Genomic DNA, 19,236 nt, shown 5'->3' with positions numbered 1-19,236 from the left:
TATGCTCCAGTCACACCCAGAGCTGCATTCAAAATGTAACATTGCATGATCTGACGACTCTTATGCGTAATGAGGCCCCTCTCCCCATCAAGAACACATGCACACTGTGGCGCATGTCTCGCTGCAGTTTTGCTCTTGACTAATACCAGAAGTCTATAAAGTGTTTGATTGAAAAGTGAAGGGGGTTTCTGGAATGGACAAGACCCTCCAAGCATGAACATCCCACCCCCTCCTGAAAGCCGTTGGCGAGGAGGCATCTGCTCCTCTGTGACTCACCCCTGGTGCGTAACATAATGACTCAAGGAGTCAGTGCCCTCCATGCCCAGATAATGCCACAGGGGGCAAGAAACAGATTTATTTTCCAACGCCGCCGACATTAACCCTTTCTCTGCTGTGATGGGGATGAATGGTGCTCGCTCACTTCGTCCCAACTGGGCTTGAAAAGTGACAACTACTGTCGTCAGAAAATAATCTGCTGGGAGTGGTTGTCAGTCCCCCTTCCCCCACCGGTCTCATAAAGCAATCCCATAACCTTACTTTACAGTCTGTATTCGGCTGTAGCAGAGACAGATAAAATACACTACTGAGCTCCTGATGAAGGGCCAGGATCAGAGAGAACGCCGACCATGGCTGGTTAACCCCTTAGATGCCATTTATGCTGTCTGAGTGGTTTATACCGGGTGAGGGCTCCTTATATACATCGATAAAGCTGCCAGTTGTGTGAATCTACCTTAAACACATTTTTCCTCCATAATGGAAAAGCCCCAGGTCTGCCATCTTGGTACAACTAGACCTTACTATACGCAGGTCCTAATAGGACGCACGTCATAAAATCTGTAATGAAGAAGCCCTCACGCAGCCCCATTGACTAAAAATAAAGGTTACAGCCCAAAACAGCAGCGTGCTTAATGGGCTAAGAAAGTGTGACACTGTTTTTTTTGCCTTTCACCAATCACAGCCGGTATACTCAAACATCTACCAATTTCTCCTTGAGATGCAGATTATCCGTCAGATCTACCAGGAAAATCTGTGCAATACTGGAATTCGCTACACAAGAAAGAATGATGAGCACCGCGGTGTATGATACAACATGGCTGCCGGTCACCTGCAGATTTTTCTCCGTCTCTTCCGTGCGAGGCGGCTCTGCACCTGCACCTTCACATCTCCAGGGTCACAATTATCTTTTAATGATGTTTCTACACAAATAACCCAACAGCAAAAGAAATGTTCCTTAATTATGATTACGTCGTGAAGTAATGAGCGAAAAGTTATCCGATGTGTTAACCCTTCTGCAGCCAGGACGCGTATAATGAAGCTGATAACTGATACCAGCGCCTCAATACAAACTATAGGAGGGCTAACACAGATGATGTCATCATGACATCACTGGTGGTATAAAGTGGTAGAACCAGCGGCAAACATCAGCTCTTCCACAAAGCGTCAACAACCTACTGGGTGCTCTGGTGAGCAGGGATTAATACTCCGGTATACGCCCTCTGCCATCATATTATATTGATAATACCTAATCTGTCTATGACAGCAGGCGAGACGGCGAACAGAGTTAACCGCCACATAGACTTGTTCTTTATATATCATGTCATTATCCAGCTGCAATAAAGCAGAAGTTCATGAAAAGGTGAAATCCGACCGTATCTAAAGAGCCGACAGCATGACATCATGCTGTGACATCGCTGCGTGCATTATCCCTGCAGTGTGGCATCGCTGCGGGCATTATCCCTATAGTCTGACACCCACTGCCGGCATTACCCTGCACTGTGACGCCGCTGCGGGCATTATCCTTGCACTGCGACGCCGCTGCGGGCATTATCCTTGCACTGCGACGCCGCTGCGGGCATTATCCTTGCACTGCGACGCCGCTGCGGGCATTATCCTTGCACTGCGCCGCCGCTGCGGGCATTATCCTTGCACTACGACGCTGCTGCGGGCACTATCCTTGCACTACGACGCCACTGCGGGCATTATCCCTGCACTGCAACACCCCTGCGGGCATTATCCCTGTACTGCAACACCACTGCGTGTATTATCCATGTACTGCGACACCACTGCGGGCATTATCCCTGTACTCTGACATCACTGCGGGCATTATCCCTGTGCTGTGACATCACTGTGTGCATTATTATTGTGCTCTGACATCACTGTGTGTATTATCCCTGTACTGTGACATCATTGTGTGCATTATTATTGTGCTGTGACATCACTGTGTGTATTATCCCTGTACTGTGACATCATTGTGTGCATTATTATTGCGCTGTGACATTACTGTGTATTATCCCTGTACTGTGACACCACTGTGTGCATTATTATTGTACTGTGACATCACTGTGTGCATTATTATTGTGCTGTGACATCACTGTGTGCATTATTATTGTGCTGTGACATCACTGTGTGCATTATTATTGTGCTGTGACATCACTGTGTGCATTATTATTGTACTGTGACATCACTGTGTGCATTATTATTGTGCTGTGACATCACTGTGTGCATTATTATTGTGCTGTGACATCACTGCGTGCATTATCCCTATACTTTGACATCACCATCTGCATTATCCCTGTTCTGTGACATCACTATCTGCATTATCCCTGTACTGACATCACTATTTGCATTATCCCTGTACTGTGACACCACTGTGTGCATTATTATTGTACTGTGACATCACTGCGTGCATTATCCCTATACTTTGACATCACTATCTGCATTATCCCTGTACTCCCTGTACTCACATCACTGCGAGCGTTATCCCTGTACTGTGAGATCACTATCTGCATTATCCCTGTACTGTGACATTATTATCTGCATTATCCCTGTACTGTGACACCACTGTGTGAATTATTATTGTACTGTGATATCAATGCGTGCATTATCCCTATACTTTGACATCACTATCTGCATTATCCCTGTACTGTGACATTATTATCTGCATTATCCCTGTACTCTGAAACCACTGTGTGAATTATTATTGTGCTGTGACATCACTGATGGCATTATCCCTGTACTGTGACATCATTGTGTGCATTATCCCTGTTCTGTGACACCACTGTGTGCATTATTATTGTGCGGTGACACCACTGTGTGCATTATTATTGTGCGGTGACACCACTGTGTGCATTATTATTGTGCGGTGACACCACTGTGTGCATTATTATTGTGCGGTGACACCACTGTGTGCATTATTATTGTGCTGTGACATAACCAAGTGCATAAATCTAGTGCTGTAAAATTAAAGGGATTGTTCTGCAAGCTAACAAAAAAAGTGGCCAATTATTCTATTATGTAATTTTAACATAGATAGTGTAGTTTTTGTAACCGCCTATGGCTGTATATCGGCCCCTATGTCCATTTTCACAGTGGAGCGAGTAGAAGGCGGATATAGAGTACACAGCACTCTTTAGCCCTGCTCAATAGAAAAGCCTCATATACACCTATGAGACTGCTATGTGGTCAGTCCGGCATGGCGGTCCATATATAAATGTGAAACATGGATGTCTGAATTCAGCCTAAAGCATCAGCAGATGTCATGGACTGCCTCTTTAAGACTCATTATGTCTGATTAATATAGACACCATTTGGCACCATGGATAAACAATATACAATGCGTCCTGCTACAATAGAAGAGTGGATGTTAAAATTTACATTTCTGCCTTTTTCTTCTAACAGATATCAGTAAATGTCCAAATTATCATTAATTTCCATGGAAACAAAATCTTGATCATCAACCAATCAGATCACTTCTTTCATTTTCTAACCTGTATTAGGGGGAAAAAAAGCTTGAATCTGATTGGTTGCTATGGGCAACACCTAAGCAACAGCAAGTTTCATCCCTGAGGCCTAGTCGATCATGTATACTCCTATGGCCACAGCTTTATGTGTATTTTAAGCATTGATAAAGGGCCGAACACGTCCCTATAGATCAGTCATTGTCCCCAGAACTCACTTATTAAATTCTAATCATTTTATTCAAGAATTATAAGGGTTCACTGTAAAGTCTAATGGAAATTTCCAGCCCGGCGCACACAGATGAGCCGCATGTAGTGCAGAAATATAGAAACCACTTCCCGATTCTATCTAAATCAGCTGATATTTTATTGGTATTTTTCTTTCATTTTGACAGACCCATAACCTTGTAGGAGGAAGTGGAGGCTGGGGTGAAAGGTGACACAGTGACACTTGGTGTGACCTTCACTTAAAGGGGCCGACTATTTCAGAGAACTCTATGAACTCTTTTCAACTATGCTGAAAAGTTCTGCATCTTTCCAACAGACTTTGTGTCAATAATGAAACATTTTTAAGAACCCTGCTTGTAGTCAGTAAATGGAAATGTTCTTCTTTATAATCCAGAGAAAAGTCCAAACTGCTGGTGCTCGGTCAATACCGGATACAAGTGCAACAAACCCTCCGCTGTGTGAAGTATTCAACCACGCAAACGCTTTCATTCACCAACAGCAAGCAGAGATAAAAAAAAATAAAAGATGAAGAATCGCTGCAGAACTTTTCATGTTACAATGATTAAGCATTCACTGGTTAGATGAATCGGCCGCCGCCGCCGCGACGGAATATACTGTTCTCTGTGTGGGAGCCATGATTGAAAATGGCAATGAGTGGGAGAAAGCTGTGGTTTCCATGACAACGCATGCACTGGTCGCACCTGTTGTCGCCAATACACAGACATCTAAACATAACAATAAAAATGTAAAGCAGCCGATGACAGACGGGGAAGCTGTGGGAAGCGTCACAGCCATTATGGCGTTATCGCTTCCTGCGTCTCTTCCCAGCAGCGTCCTCCTCGCTCCTGTACATGGCTCTACGTCTCCTGCTGAGGAGAGACGAGCGTCTAATCCTCATCGTCATCGCATCTTTTTACCTCAAATTCACACACAAATTGGCGAATGCACAATAGATTAGAAAGTAATCTGCGGAAAATGAACCATCGCTGGTCGGCTCCGGACGACTACCGGGGACACAGGCCTAAATAGCGTGAAAATTCCCTTTCCAACCAGGCAAATGTATGTTTTTGTTCTTTCGCTTTCATTAAAGAGCCATAACTTGTTGTATAGTTTGTTTTTGACAAAGAGCTCGGTGCGAGTACAAAACGCATAAAAATAAAAAGTACAAAATTGCTATTCCACTCCAGAACGGCGTCCTTTATACAGCAGCGCGGTCTACTCTGAATCCTCAATCTCCTTTTTCTAATAACTTGTTATACGTCTCCGTTGACATAGCCGTATGAGGGCTTTTTTTTATTTCCTTTTTGTATGGTTTTATTTTTTATTTGACTTTAAATGTGAAAAATGTCATGTGCACAATGCAATTCCACCATCGCTTCTAGGATTATGTTTTTGCAGCGTTCATTGTGCGGTAAAAAATGACATGGCGGCATGATTTTCCAGGTCAGTAAGATTACAGGGATACCACTAATACCACATTTATACTTTAGTGGTTACAAAAAAAATTCAGAAAAAAATTGTGAAAAAAAAAAAAATAAATAACCCAAAACTGTCTTGTCATTTTTGCACAACAACCTGTAATTTCTATTGATACCATTTTAGGGTACAACATTAACTCTGGTGTTTCCGTTTTCTTTTATGTCATAATTTAATATTTTCAAGAATCGGCTTTTGTGCTTGCGGCGATGCCAAGTATGCTTCATTTCTTTATTTTTGCATTGGGAAAAGGTGGGAGGATAAACTTATGATTTTTTATTTTACCTGAGACTTGAACCTGCAATCAAACGCTTGCACTGCGCACTGCAAGTACATAGTGAAATGTGCAATCTTATATTAAGGCCAGCCTGTGTGCAAAGATGGCGGTGACCATGACACCCTGTGATTGCACTGTGAGGAGAGTCGGGGAGTGTTTTTTTAAATAAAGTATTTTAGTGTATGTGCTTTTATTTTTAGTACTGGGTTAGTACACCAGGGCTTGATGTCAGCTGTGTTTTTGGACAATTCACAGCTGTCTTCAACTCCAACTACCATTACCCCAATTACCACCGCACTGGGGCAATTGGGAACAGCCGGGCAAAGCGACAGATTTGGAGCATTTAATGGATGTGCCACTTCTGGGGCAGCTGCTGGCTGGTATTTTGAGGCTGGGCCCAATAATCGGGGACCTTCACAGCCTAATAAGATCAGCTCTCAGCTGTCTGCTTTACCTTTGCTGGTTAACAAAAATAGGGGGGGCAGATCATCTTTGCATTTATTTAATTATTATTAAGTTAAACAAGCCTAATAAGCTGGACAATTAACTCCATTTGAAAGGCACTAAAGGGTGCAAGTTTATAATTAGAGAAGAGGAAAGAGAGGAGCAGAAGAGGAAAGAGAGGAGCAGAAGAGGAAAGAGAGGAGCAGAAGAGGAAAGAGAGGAGCAGAAGAGGAAAGAGAGGAGCAGAAGAGGAAAGAGAGGAGCAGAAGAGGAAAGAGAGGAGCAGAAGAGGAAAGAGAGGAGCAGAAGAGGAAAGAGAGGAGCAGAAGAGGAAAGAGAGGAGCAGAAGAGGAAAGAGAGGAGCAGAAGAGGAAAGAGAGGAGCAGAAGAGGAAAGAGAGGAGCAGAAGAGGAAAGAGAGGAGCAGAAGAGGAAAGAGAGGAGCAGAAGAGGAAAGAGAGGAGCAGAAGAGGAAAGAGAGGAGCAGAAGAGGAAAGAGAGGAGCAGAAGAGGAAAGAGAGGAGCAGAAGAGGAAAGAGAGGAGCAGAAGAGGAAAGAGAGGAGCAGAAGAGGAAAGAAAGGAGCAGAAGAGGAAAGAAAGGAGCAGAAGAGGAAAGAAAGGAGCAGAAGAGGAAAGAAAGGAGCAGAAGAGGAAAGAAAGGAGCAGAAGAGGAAAGAAAGGAGCAGAAGAGGAAAGAAAGGAGCAGAAGAGGAAAGAAAGGAGCAGAAGAGGAAAGAAAGGAGCAGAAGAGGAAAGAAAGAAAAGAGAAGAGGAAAGAGAGAAAAGAGAAGAGGAAAGAGAGGAGCAGAAGAGGAAAGAGAGGAGCAGAAGAGGAAAGAGAGGAGCAGAAGAGGAAAGAGAGGAGCAGAAGAGGAAAGAGAGGAGCAGAAGAGGAAAGAGAGGAGCAGAAGAGGAAAGAGAGGAGCAGAAGAGGAAAGAGAGGAGCAGAAGAGGAAAGAGAGGAGCAGAAGAGGAAAGAGAGGAGCAGAAGAGGAAAGAAAGGAGCAGAAGAGGAAAGAAAGGAGCAGAAGAGGAAAGAAAGGAGCAGAAGAGGAAAGAAAGGAGCAGAAGAGGAAAGAGAGGAGCAGAAGAGGAAAGAGAGGAGCAGAAGAGGAAAGAGAGGAGCAGAAGAGGAAAGAGAGGAGCAGAAGAGGAAAGAGAGGAGCAGAAGAGGAAAGAAAGAAAAGAGAAGAGGAAAGAGAGGAGCAGAAGAGGAAAGAAAGAAAAGAGAAGAGGAAAGAAAGAAAAGAGAAGAGGAAAGAGAGGAGCAGAAGAGGAAAGAAAGAAAAGAGAAGAGGAAAGAGAGGAGCAGAAGAGGAAAGAGGAGCAGAAGAGGAAAGAGGAGCAGAAGAGGAAAGAGAGGAGCAGAAGAGGAAAGAAAGGAGCAGAAGAGGAAAGAGAGGAGCAGAAGAAGAAAGAAAGGAGCAGAAGAGGAAAGAGAGGAGCAGAAGAGGAAAGAGAGGAGCAGAAGAGGAAAGAGAGGAGCAGAAGAGGAAAGAGAGGAGCAGAAGAGGAAAGAGAGGAGCAGAAGAGGAAAGAGAGGAGCAGAAGAGGAAAGAGAGGAGCAGAAGAGGAAAGAGAGGAGCAGAAGAGGAAAGAGAGGAGCAGAAGAGGAAAGAGAGGAGCAGAAGAGGAAAGAGAGGAGCAGAAGAGGAAAGAAAGGAGCAGAAGAGGAAAGAAAGGAGCAGAAGAGGAAAGAAAGGAGCAGAAGAGGAAAGAAAGGAGCAGAAGAGGAAAGAAAGGAGCAGAAGAGGAAAGAAAGGAGCAGAAGAGGAAAGAAAGAAAAGAGAAGAGGAAAGAGAGGAGCAGAAGAGGAAAGAGGAGCAGAAGAGGAAAGAGAGGAGCAGAAGAGGAAAGAGAGGAGCAGAAGAGGAAAGAGAGGAGCAGAAGAGGAAAGAGAGGAGCAGAAGAGGAAAGAGAGGAGCAGAAGAGGAAAGAGAGGAGCAGAAGAGGAAAGAGAGGAGCAGAAGAGGAAAGAGAGGAGCAGAAGAGGAAAGAAAGGAGCAGAAGAGGAAAGAAAGGAGCAGAAGAGGAAAGAGAGGAGCAGAAGAGGAAAGAGAGGAGCAGAAGAGGAAAGAGAGGAGCAGAAGAGGAAAGAGAGGAGCAGAAGAGGAAAGAGAGGAGCAGAAGAGGAAAGAGAGGAGCAGAAGAGGAAAGAGAGGAGCAGAAGAGGAAAGAGAGGAGCAGAAGAGGAAAGAGAGGAGCAGAAGAGGAAAGAGAGGAGCAGAAGAAGAAAGAGAGGAGCAGAAGAAGAAAGAGAGGAGCAGAAGAGGAAAGAGAGGAGCAGAAGAGGAAAGAGAGGAGCAGAAGAGGAAAGAGAGGAGCAGAAGAGGAAAGAAAGGAGCAGAAGAGGAAAGAAAGGAGCAGAAGAGGAAAGAAAGGAGCAGAAGAGGAAAGAAAGGAGCAGAAGAGGAAAGAAAGGAGCAGAAGAGGAAAGAGGAGCAGAAGAGGAAAGAAAAGAGAAGAGGAAAGAGAGGAGCAGAAGAGGAAAGAGGAGCAGAAGAGGAAAGAAAGGAGCAGAAGAGGAAAGAAAGGAGCAGAAGAGGAAAGAAAGGAGCAGAAGAGGAAAGAAAGAAAAGAGAAGAGGAAAGAGAGGAGCAGAAGAGGAAAGAGGAGCAGAAGAGGAAAGAAAGAAAAGAGAAGAGGAAAGAGAGGAGCAGAAGAGGAAAGAGAGGAGCAGAAGAGGAAAGAGAGGAGCAGAAGAGGAAAGAGAGGAGCAGAAGAGGAAAGAGAGGAGCAGAAGAGGAAAGAGAGGAGCAGAAGAGGAAAGAGAGGAGCAGAAGAGGAAAGAGAGGAGCAGAAGAGGAAAGAGAGGAGCAGAAGAGGAAAGAGGAGCAGAAGAGGAAAGAGAGGAGCAGAAGAGGAAAGAGAGGAGCAGAAGAGGAAAGAGAGGAGCAGAAGAGGAAAGAGAGGAGCAGAAGAGGAAAGAGAGGAGCAGAAGAGGAAAGAGAGGAGCAGAAGAGGAAAGAGAGGAGCAGAAGAGGAAAGAGAGGAGCAGAAGAGGAAAGAGAGGAGCAGAAGAGGAAAGAAAGGAGCAGAAGAGGAAAGAAAGGAGCAGAAGAGGAAAGAAAGGAGCAGAAGAGGAAAGAGAGGAGCAGAAGAGGAAAGAGAGGAGCAGAAGAGGAAAGAGAGGAGCAGAAGAGGAAAGAGAGGAGCAGAAGAGGAAAGAAAGAAAAGAGAAGAGGAAAGAGAGGAGCAGAAGAGGAAAGAGGAGCAGAAGAGGAAAGAAAGAAAAGAGAAGAGGAAAGAGAGGAGCAGAAGAGGAAAGAAAGAAAAGCAAGAGGAAAGAGAGGAGCAGAAGAGGAAAGAAAGAAAAGAGAAGAGGAAAGAGAGGAGCAGAAGAGGAAAGAAAGAAAAGAGAAGAGGAAAGAGAGGAGCAGAAGAGGAAAGAAAGAAAAGAGAAGAGGAAAGAAAGAAAAGAGAAGAGGAAAGAGAGGAGCAGAAGAGGAAAGAAAGAAAAGAGAAGAGGAAAGAGAGGAGCAGAAGAGGAAAGAAAGAAAAGAGAAGAGGAAAGAGAGGAGCAGAAGAGGAAAGAGGAGCAGAAGAGGAAAGAAAGAAAAGAGAAGAGGAGAAGAAGAAGAAGAAGAAGAAGAAGAAGAAGAAGAAGAAGAAAGAGGAGAAGAAGAGGAAAGAGAGGATTAGAAGAAGAAGAAGAGGAAAGAGAGGAGAAGAAGAAGAAGAAGAGGAAAGAGAGGAGAAGAAGAAGAAGAAGAGGAAAGAGAGGAGAAGAAGAAGAAGAAGAAGAGGAGGAAAGAGAGGAGAAGAAGAAGAGGAAAGAGAGGAGAAGAAGAAGAAGAAGAAGAAGAAGAAGAGGAAAGAGAGGAGAAGAAGATGAAGAAGAGGAAAGAGAGGAGAAGAAGAAGAAGAAGAGGAAAGAGAGGAGAAGAAGAAGAAGAAGAAGAGGAAAGAGAGGAGAAGAAGAAGAAGAAGAGGAAAGAGAGGAGAAGAAGAAGAAGAAGAGGAAAGAGAGAAGAAGAAGAAGAGGAAAGAGAGGAGAAGAAGAAGAGGAAAGAGAGGAGAAGAAGAAGAAGAGGAAAGAGAGGAGAAGAAGAAGAAGAAGAGGAAAGAGAGGAGAAGAAGAAGAAAGAGGAAAGAGAGGAGAAGAAGAAGAAAGAGGAAAGAGAGGAGAAGAAGAAGAAAGAGGAAAGAGAGGAGAAGAAGAAGAAAGAGGAAAGAGAGAAGAAGAAAGAGGAAAGAGAGAAGAAGAAAGAGGAAAGAGAGAAGAAGAAAGAGGAAAGAGAGAAGAAGAAGAGGAAAGAGAGAAGAAGAAGAGGAAAGAGAGAAGAAGAAGAGGAAAGAGAGAAGAAGAAGAGGAAAGAGAGAAGAAGAGGAAAGAGAGAAGAAGAAGAGGAAAGAGAGAAGAAGAAGAGGAAAGAGAGAAGAAGAAGAGGAAAGAGAGAAGAAGAAGAGGAAAGAGAGAAGAAGAATAAGAAGAGGAAAGAGAGAAGAAAAATAAGAAGAAAGAAGAAAAATAAGAAGAGGAAAGAAAGAGAAGAAGAAGAGGAAAGAAAGAAAATAAGAATAAGAAGAGGAAAGAGAGAATAAGAATAAGAAGAGGAAAGAGAGAATAAGAAGAGGAAAGAGAAAAGAAAGAAAGTTTTGCAGCTCAATAGTTTGGGTCCCCATTGTTTTCAATGGGGTTCGGGCTCTGGTTCAAGTACAGTTCTGATACCAGAATCGAACTTGCACAGGTCCGCTTATCCCTATTTATAATTTGAAGGGGGGTTGTGAAATTATATATCTACACCATTAGACAGTATATCTATCTATTCTATATCTAATATCTTTCTATCATCTATCACTTTATACAAGATTGCTTTATTATTTTTGACAACTAGCTTTAATTTACATAGAGTATTATATTATGTAAAAGATTATGTTAAAAACGCATTGCATAGGCACATCATATGGATGTGAGCCGAGAAAATAATCGCAGACTCGCATGAAAAAAGGTAAACCAAACGGATTCCACTGGTCTAAATTTTCCGGGTGAGAATGGGACAGATGTGTGAACGAACACTTAGAGGCAGGCGCTAGCTGTATAACACAGCCGACATCTGGGGTGGATGGCGTGTACGGATGGTTGGAAGGGGTTAAACTCATGGGGCTAAATGTTGGATCATGTGTAAATTCCCACTTAAATTAATAACGACTGGTGACAACCAAAGGCACATTGTGACAAAGATATTTCACACGATTCGCAAACAAATTTTGATTATTTAAACCTTTCCAAAATGTGGCGCACTGATAGCGCCAATTAAGCCTTATCCCAAACTGTAAACCATGAGTGGATCGGGTAAAAATGGCGGCCAGACACCATATCCACTCCTACTCTGCTCACATCAATTCTATGGCCTCATTCAGATGGGTATTTTTTGCATGTGGACCATTTGTTATCGATTTTTGGTCCATGTTTCCATTTTTACCATCAGGGCGACATCTGTTATTCTCATATGCAGAAAAAAAAAATTCCAAGCTTCACCTATACAATCAAATGGACTCATCAGATCCCTCCGTTCATTTTCTATTCGAGCTAGAATCTGATTGGTTCATATACTCAGCCTGTACCTCATTAACATCAAATGTGAGTATACCGTACAATGGGCCTCATGAACCAATGAAATCCCTCCTTTCATTTTCAGACCTGCACTAGAAAAATGAGATCTGGAATCTGATTGGTTGCTATGGACAACAGCTTAACTACAGCAGTTTGAGGCCTAGTTGATCTAGTAAACTCCATGACCACAGCTATATTTATAATGTGATCAATGAGAAAGGGTTGGACAGGTCCCCAAAGATCAGTCATTGTCCCCAAAACTCTCTTAATCAATACTAACTAATATACAGTCTTTGTAGTATTTATTGCAAAGTGAGTCTGATGGAAAGTTTTACAATACACCCATTGATTTATATTTTTGCGAACATTATGATCTAGAGAGAAAAAAAATAAAATACGTAGAGGTGAACGTTCCCATTGACTACAATGGGTGTGTTCGGCCATTGTAGTGCTTCAAAAACTATATATTGAACGGCAGCCATGTTTTTCTCAAAGACATCATTCATAAAAAAATCATTCTAAGCAGCAGCTCCTCCTGCAGCCGGTATCATGGCGGGTCAATATAGCGATTTAGGATCCAGTGCGTGGAACTGTAAGTTCACTGTCAGCATCCAAGTATATATTTATATACATACACAGTGTATACATTCTGTGCAGGCAGTGAGAATCGTGTATGTACATAATCTACAGTACAGACCAAAAGTTTGGACACACCTTTTCACTTAAAGATTTTTCTGTATTTTCATGACTATCAAAATTGTACATTCACACTGAAGGCATCAAAACTATGAATTAACACATGTGGAATTATATACTTAACAAAAAAGTGTGAAACAGCTGAAAATATGTCTTATATTCTAGGTTCTTCAAAGTAGCTACCTTTTGCTTTGATGACTGTTTTGCACACTCTTGGCATTCTCTTGATGAGCTTCAAGAGGTAGTCACCGGAAATGGTTTTCACTTCACAGGTGTGCCCTGTCAGGTTTAATAAGTGGGATTTCTTGCCTTATAAATGGGGTTGGGACCATCAGTTGTGTTGTGCAGAAGTCTGATGGATACACAGCTGAAAGTCCTACTGAATAGACTGTTAGAATTTGTATTATGGCAAGAAAAAAGCAGCTAAGTAAAGAAAAATGAGTGGCCATCATTACTTTAAGAAATGAAGGTCAGTCAGTGCGAAAAATTGGGAAAACTTTGAAAGTGTCCCCAAGTGCAGTTGCAAAAACAATCAAGCGCTACAAAGAAACTGGCTCATATGAGGACCGCCCCAGGAAAGGAAGACCAAGAGTCACCTCTGCTTCTGAGGATAAGTTTATCCGAGTCACCAGCCTCAGAAATCGCAGGTTAACAGCAGCTCAGATTAGAGACCAGGTCAATGCCACACAGAGTTCTAGCAGCAGATACATCTCTACAACAACTGTTAAGAGGAGACTTTGAGCAGCAGGCCATCATGGTAAAATAGCTGCTAGGAAACCACTGCTAAGGACAGGTAACAAGCAGAAGAGACTTGTTTGGGCTAAATAACACAAGGAATGGACATTAGACCAGTGGAAATCTGTGCTTTGGTCTGATGAGTCCAAATTTGAGATCTTTGGTTCCAACCACCGTGTCTTTGTGTGACGCAGAAAAGGTGAACGGATGGACTCTACATGCCTGGTTCCCACCGTGAAGCATGGAGGAGGAGGTGTGATGGTGTGGGGGGGCTTTGCTGGTGACACTGTTGGGGATTTATTCAAAATTGAAGGCATACTGAACCAGCATAGCTACCACAGCATCTTGCAGCGGCATGCTATTCCATCCGATTTGCGTTTAGTTGGACCATCATTTATTTTTCAACAGGACAATGACCCCAAACACCTCCAGGCTGTGTAAGGGCTATTTGACCAAGAAGGAGAGTGATGGGGGGCTACGCCAGATGACCTGGCCTCCACAGTCACCAGACCTGAACCCAATCGAGATGGTTTGGGGTGAGCTGGACCGCAGAGTGAAGGCAAAAGGGTCAACGAGTGCTAAGCATCTCTGGGAACTCCTTCAAGATTGTTGGAAGACCATTTCCAGTGACTACATCTTGAAGCTCATCAAGAGAATACCAAAAGTGTGCAAAGCAGTCATCAAGGCAAAAGGTGGCTACTTTGAAGAACCTAGAATATAAGACATATTATCAGTAGTTTCACACTTTTTTGTTAAGTATATAATTCCACATGTGTTAATTCATAGTTTTGATGCCTTCAGTGTGAATGTACAATTTTCATAGTTATGAAAATACAGAAAAATCTTTAAATGAGAAGGTGTGTCCAAACTTTTGGTGTGTACTGTATATATTCACACTTTACATTGTACCCACCACTGGAGGCAGTAAAGCCGAATTTGTCACTTAAAGGGACTCTTCGGTAACGAGTGAATTTTTAGGATTTGTAATTATTTCTGGAGGAATCTTTTCGAAACTCTACTAAATACTTTTTGGCACCAATATGTTGCTGCTGCTGCTGAGCAGAACAAGCTGCAGCGAGCGGCTGACACGTCTTGTTCTCCGTGCTCCGGCATGGATTCAGTTGCATCCACAACATTTACATGCACTTGATTTGAACTGAAATCTACAGGAGAAATATCATTACATCACTGTGAATTGTGCCACACTGATGTAGCAGAGCTGAGGTGACAGATACAACTTTGCAATTATCATAAAATTGCTAACATGATCAACTATAGATAGTAATTGTGAAGTCGTGCTTACAAACTCAGCTCTGCTACATCGATGCAATAGCAATAATGTATAACACTACTATAACCCCCATATTAGAGCAATACACGGTTACTTAGTGATCAATACACAACTTTGCATCTGCTGTACGCAGATGTAGCAGAGCCCAGTACGACATTTGGTACAGCTCATTTTACTTGGCACTGTAAACCTATGTAGCCCAAAGGGTTAAATGACGGATCCAACTCTGCTACATCTGTTCTGCTACAGAGCGGAGGGCAAGATCCAATCTATTAGCAGCGGCAAATTCCTCGTATGAGGAGAACCATGACACTTCACTAATCAAGAGCAAAGTTAAAAAATCACTTCAGACGACCCTCCAGCTATGAATACACCTGTGCACTGATCTAGCAGATCTGGTTGTGTTGGGACTACATCATTCATAATTAACAAGATTTTGTTGACCTACTAAAAAGTTGTGCCAAATGACAAATTCAGCTCTGCTGTACCAGACACCAAGTGTCATCTCTCTGGGGAAAGTATCTCCAGCCGAAAAACCTATAATGCTAATGCAAGATATAATCGTCCACACTGACGTGAAAGTACAAATCCCAGAAAGAATTAATAGCCTTTCGGACACCTAGAGATCTGGGACTAGTAGTTGGGCTTCTGAGACTCATGTTCCCAACCTGTAACCCGTTATATTGAGATTCTGCCGGTGACAGCTGTGAATCTATACAGGATATTATATCACTGTGCTACATGATACTATTACAGGTGATATCTCTCTGCAGTATACATTGCTGTAGGTTATGCAATTATACACTGTCACACTGTAATAACATTATAATAATAACGTTGTATCTAACACTTTTCGATATTTTATTACTTGATTGTATTACATAGATTATTACATATTATTTGCACATTATGTCACTGTTTATGCCATGACTGTATGTTAGATCACTACACATTACATAGTTTATTACTAGGTTACATCAATGGTAAATATGGTATATTACTATATAATACTATTTACTATATAATACTATTATTACTACACTTCATTTACACACACACTAGTCTACTGATACGTTGTATTGTTACACATTCTATGACTGAACTATTATATACTCATTTATACACCATTTTATTACACCAGTCATTATATTATTTATATTACAGTAATAGTGTTCACAGAGCAGACGGCTGGGTATCGCGAGTCATCATACTATGTATAAATGGAGTGTGTGATCCTGATATAAGAGGGCAGCAGGTTATCTCGGGATATATCTATATATCTATAAGGCTCCTCCACGTTGTATACATATATAAACTAGGGCACCACCGCTGTGCTCGGGCTCCAGGCACTGTCATAGATGGCTGATTTACTGCTTATTTCGCCACTTCTATGGCCAGACAAGCACCAGTACCGGTGAGCTACACCAGATACAGCGGATTATTGGACACTATATGATTATTATTAATGTACCTGACCATAAGTAAAGGGAAGAGCAGGTTATATCTGTAGGAGCTGCCGGGAATCTACAGTGAAGAGTACGTTCTGTTACTGCAGAAGCAGGTTACTTGGGAATATTGACCAATATCCTGGATGATGAGTGCAGTAGCTCCTGTATAATAATATTATTATTATTATTATTATTATTATTATTATTATTATTATTATTAATCAGTAGCTCCCGTGCGTCGGATGGTGGGTGCAGCCGCTCCCGTGCGTCGGATGGTGGGTGCAGCTGCTCCTGCGTGTCGGTTGATGGGTGCAGCAGCTCCAGTGTGTCGGATGGTGAGCGCAGTAGCTCCTGTGTGTCGGATGGTGGGCGCAGTAGCTCCTGTGCGTCGGATGGTGGGTGCAGCTGCTCCCGTGCGTCGGATGGTGGGTGCAGCTGCTCCTGCGTGTCGGTTGATGGGTGCAGCAGCTCCAGTGTGTCGGATGGTGAGCGCAGTAGCTCCTGTGTGTCGGATGGTGGGCGCAGTAGCTCCTGTGTGTCGGATGGTGGGCGCAGTAGCTCCTGTGTGTCGGATGGTGGGCGCAGTAGCTCCTGTGTGTCGGATGGTGGGCGCAGTAGCTCCTGTGTGTCGGATGGTGGGCGCAGTAGCTCCTGTGTGTCGGATGGTGGGCGCAGTAGCTCCTGTGTGTCGGATGGTGGGCGCAGTAGCTCCTGTGTGTCGGATGGTGGGCGCAGTAGCTCCTGTGTGTCGGATGGTGGGCGCAGTAGCTCCTGTGTGTCGGATGGTGGGCGCAGTAGCTCCTGTGTGTCGGATGGTGGGCGCAGTAGCTCCTGTGTGTCGGATGGTGGGCGCAGTAGCTCCTGTGTGTCGGATGGTGGGCGCAGTAGCTCCTGTGTGTCGGATGGTGGGCGCAGTAGCTCCTGTGTGTCGGATGATGGGCGCAGTAGCTCCTGTGTGTCGGATGATGGGCGCAGTAGCTCCTGTGTGTCGGATGGTGGGTGCAGTAGCTCCTGTGTGTCGGATGATGGGCGCAGTAGCTCCTGTGTGTCGGATGATGGGTGCAGTAGCTCCTGTGTGTCGGATGATGGGCGCAGTAGCTCCTGTGTGTCGGATGGTGGGCGCAGTAGCTCCTGTGTGTCGGATGGTGGGCGCAGTAGCTCCTGTGTGTCGGATGGTGGGCGCAGTAGCTCCTGTGTGTTGGATGGTGGGTGCAGTAGCTCCTGTGTGTCGGATGATGGGTGCAGTAGCTCCTGTGTGTTACATGATGAGTCTAGTGTACGGTGAGCAGCAGGCAGCCCCGGGCTCAGCATCACCAGCCGCAGGTCTGACACTCACCTGGGGTCTCCGTGCTCCAGCTCCAGGGTCAGTGCGGCTCACCCGGCTCCGGTCTGCTCCCGGGAGCTGCTCAGTGATCACTGGATGGAGGCTCCGGGCTCCAGAACTGATGACAGCGCGCGGCTCATGGTGGAAAATCACCGGCTCCTCCACACGCCGGGGGCGGGGCCTGACAAGAGAGGCGGGGCCATACCGAGAGAGGGCGGGGCTTAAGTGTGAGAAAGGGAAGAGAACACGTGCAGAGGAAAACAAAGGCGAAAAGAGAGATGTAGAGAGAGAAGGAGAAGGGAGAGAAGGAGAAGAGATATATAAGGATAGATAGAGGAGAGAGAGATAGATGGATAGAGATAGAGAGAGGAGAGAGATGGATAGAGATAGAGAGAGGAGAGATAGATGGATAGAGAGAGGAGAGAGATAGCTGGATAGAGATATATAAGGATAGATAGAGGAGAGAGAGATAGATGGATAGAGATAGAGAGAGGAGAGAGAGATAGATGGATAGAGAGAGGAGAGAGATAGCTGGATAGAGATATATAAGGATAGAGAGATGTACAATACAGAGTTATAGTGTGGTACCCTGTTAGATTTGTAATCCAGCCTGAAGAAGGAGCCTCTGTGCTCTGAAAGCTTGCATATATATTTTTTTTTCTGGTTTGCCAATAAAGGTATCACTCCGAGAATACTTTTGTCATTTTTAGGCATAAAAGTATTCACTAGGATAGAGAAAGAGAGATAGGAAAGAGATAGTGTTTGAAGGATAGAGATTGATAGATTACAGAGATAATCAGACGGACAAACAAGACAGAGGATCGGAGGAATTCTAGAGATGATAGATCGGCCGATGATGGAGTTTTTCTCTCCCGATGTCTCTCTCTCTCTCCACTGGAATAAATGTGATCCCGGGACCCAGGGATTAAAGCTATGATTTGTTTGCATGTTGTACTTACACATCACTTTACAGACCGTTCTTGGACTCTGTGGAATGCTGTCACTTACAGGACATTTGCCCTATGAGCATTTCATTGATTGTCAGCAGCTGAAGTATGTGAGCTACGAATGCAAAAGAAAGAAACTCCACAGACTACTCCTAATGTAGACGAGGACCGCCCCACTGGTCCAACCTAATGTATACAAGGACGGCCCCACTGGTCCAACCTAATGTATACAAGGACGGCCCCACTGGTCCAACCTAATGTATACAAGGACGGCCCCACTGGTCCAACCTAATGTATACAAGGACGGCCCCACTGGTCCAACCTAATGTATACAAGGACAGCCCCACTGGTCCAACCTAATGTATACAAGGACCGCCCCACTGGTCCAACCTAATGTATACAAGGACGGCCCCACTGGTCCCACCTAATGTATACAAGGACGGCCCCACTGGTCCAACCTAATGTAGACGAGGACCGCCCCACTGGTCCAACCTAATGTATACAAGGACGGCCCCACTGGTCCAACCTAATGTATACAAGGACGACCCCACTGGTCCAACCTAATGTAGACGAGGACCGCCCCACTGGTCCGAACTAATGTATACAAGGACGGCCCCACTGGTCCAACCTAATGTATACAAGGACGGCCCCACTGGTCCAACCTAATGTATACAAGGACGGCCCCACTGGTCCAACCTAATGTATATGTAGCACCCTAAGGATTCGGCTGCTACAGGGGTATTACACCTCAAGCCAGAGGTGTGGTATTCCACTCCCGGGTAAGGATGGAGTGTGGAACTGAGCTCAGTAGGCTGCATGCACTACACACATCCCATTTCCGAGGGACAGACCAATGGTACTCCCACTAGAGAAATGTGCAGGTACGACAGTGTCTGTCCCTGGCTGGAGTGGGAGGGGGGGTGGAACATCCCAGTAGTGTAGGGGCAGATAGGGGGAGCAGTCTGGGTAATGCTAGGAGCTCATTGGGTGCTGGTCACCTGAGCTCACACATAGAGGGAGTATATAAGGTGGGAACCATCTTAGAACAGGGTCTTTTGTAGAGGTTTGGTCAGTCT

At 44.3% G+C, this 19,236-nt stretch overlaps 1 protein-coding gene across 1 annotated transcript in view; it reads right to left on the bottom strand.

Moving 5' to 3' along the window:
- The window catches only part of SLC6A6 (solute carrier family 6 member 6), a 35,006-nt gene extending 17,606 nt beyond the window's left edge, over positions 1-17,400 (bottom strand). Inside the window, exon 1 of the mRNA XM_073644982.1 lies at positions 17,226-17,400. The gene's annotated coding sequence lies outside the window, so the exon portion shown is untranslated. The remainder of the gene's footprint in view (positions 1-17,225) is intronic.
- Positions 17,401-19,236: the final 1,836 nt, after the last annotated feature.

The sequence above is a fragment of the Phyllobates terribilis genome, unplaced genomic scaffold (genome assembly GCF_046119375.1).
Source record: "Phyllobates terribilis strain yellow unplaced genomic scaffold, ASM4611937v1 Scaffold_8__6_contigs__length_399053987, whole genome shotgun sequence".
In the NCBI taxonomy this organism is placed as follows: domain Eukaryota; kingdom Metazoa; phylum Chordata; class Amphibia; order Anura; family Dendrobatidae; genus Phyllobates; species Phyllobates terribilis.
Note: the sequence above shows the minus strand (reverse complement) of the source record. Positions and strands in the feature narration are given on the sequence as shown.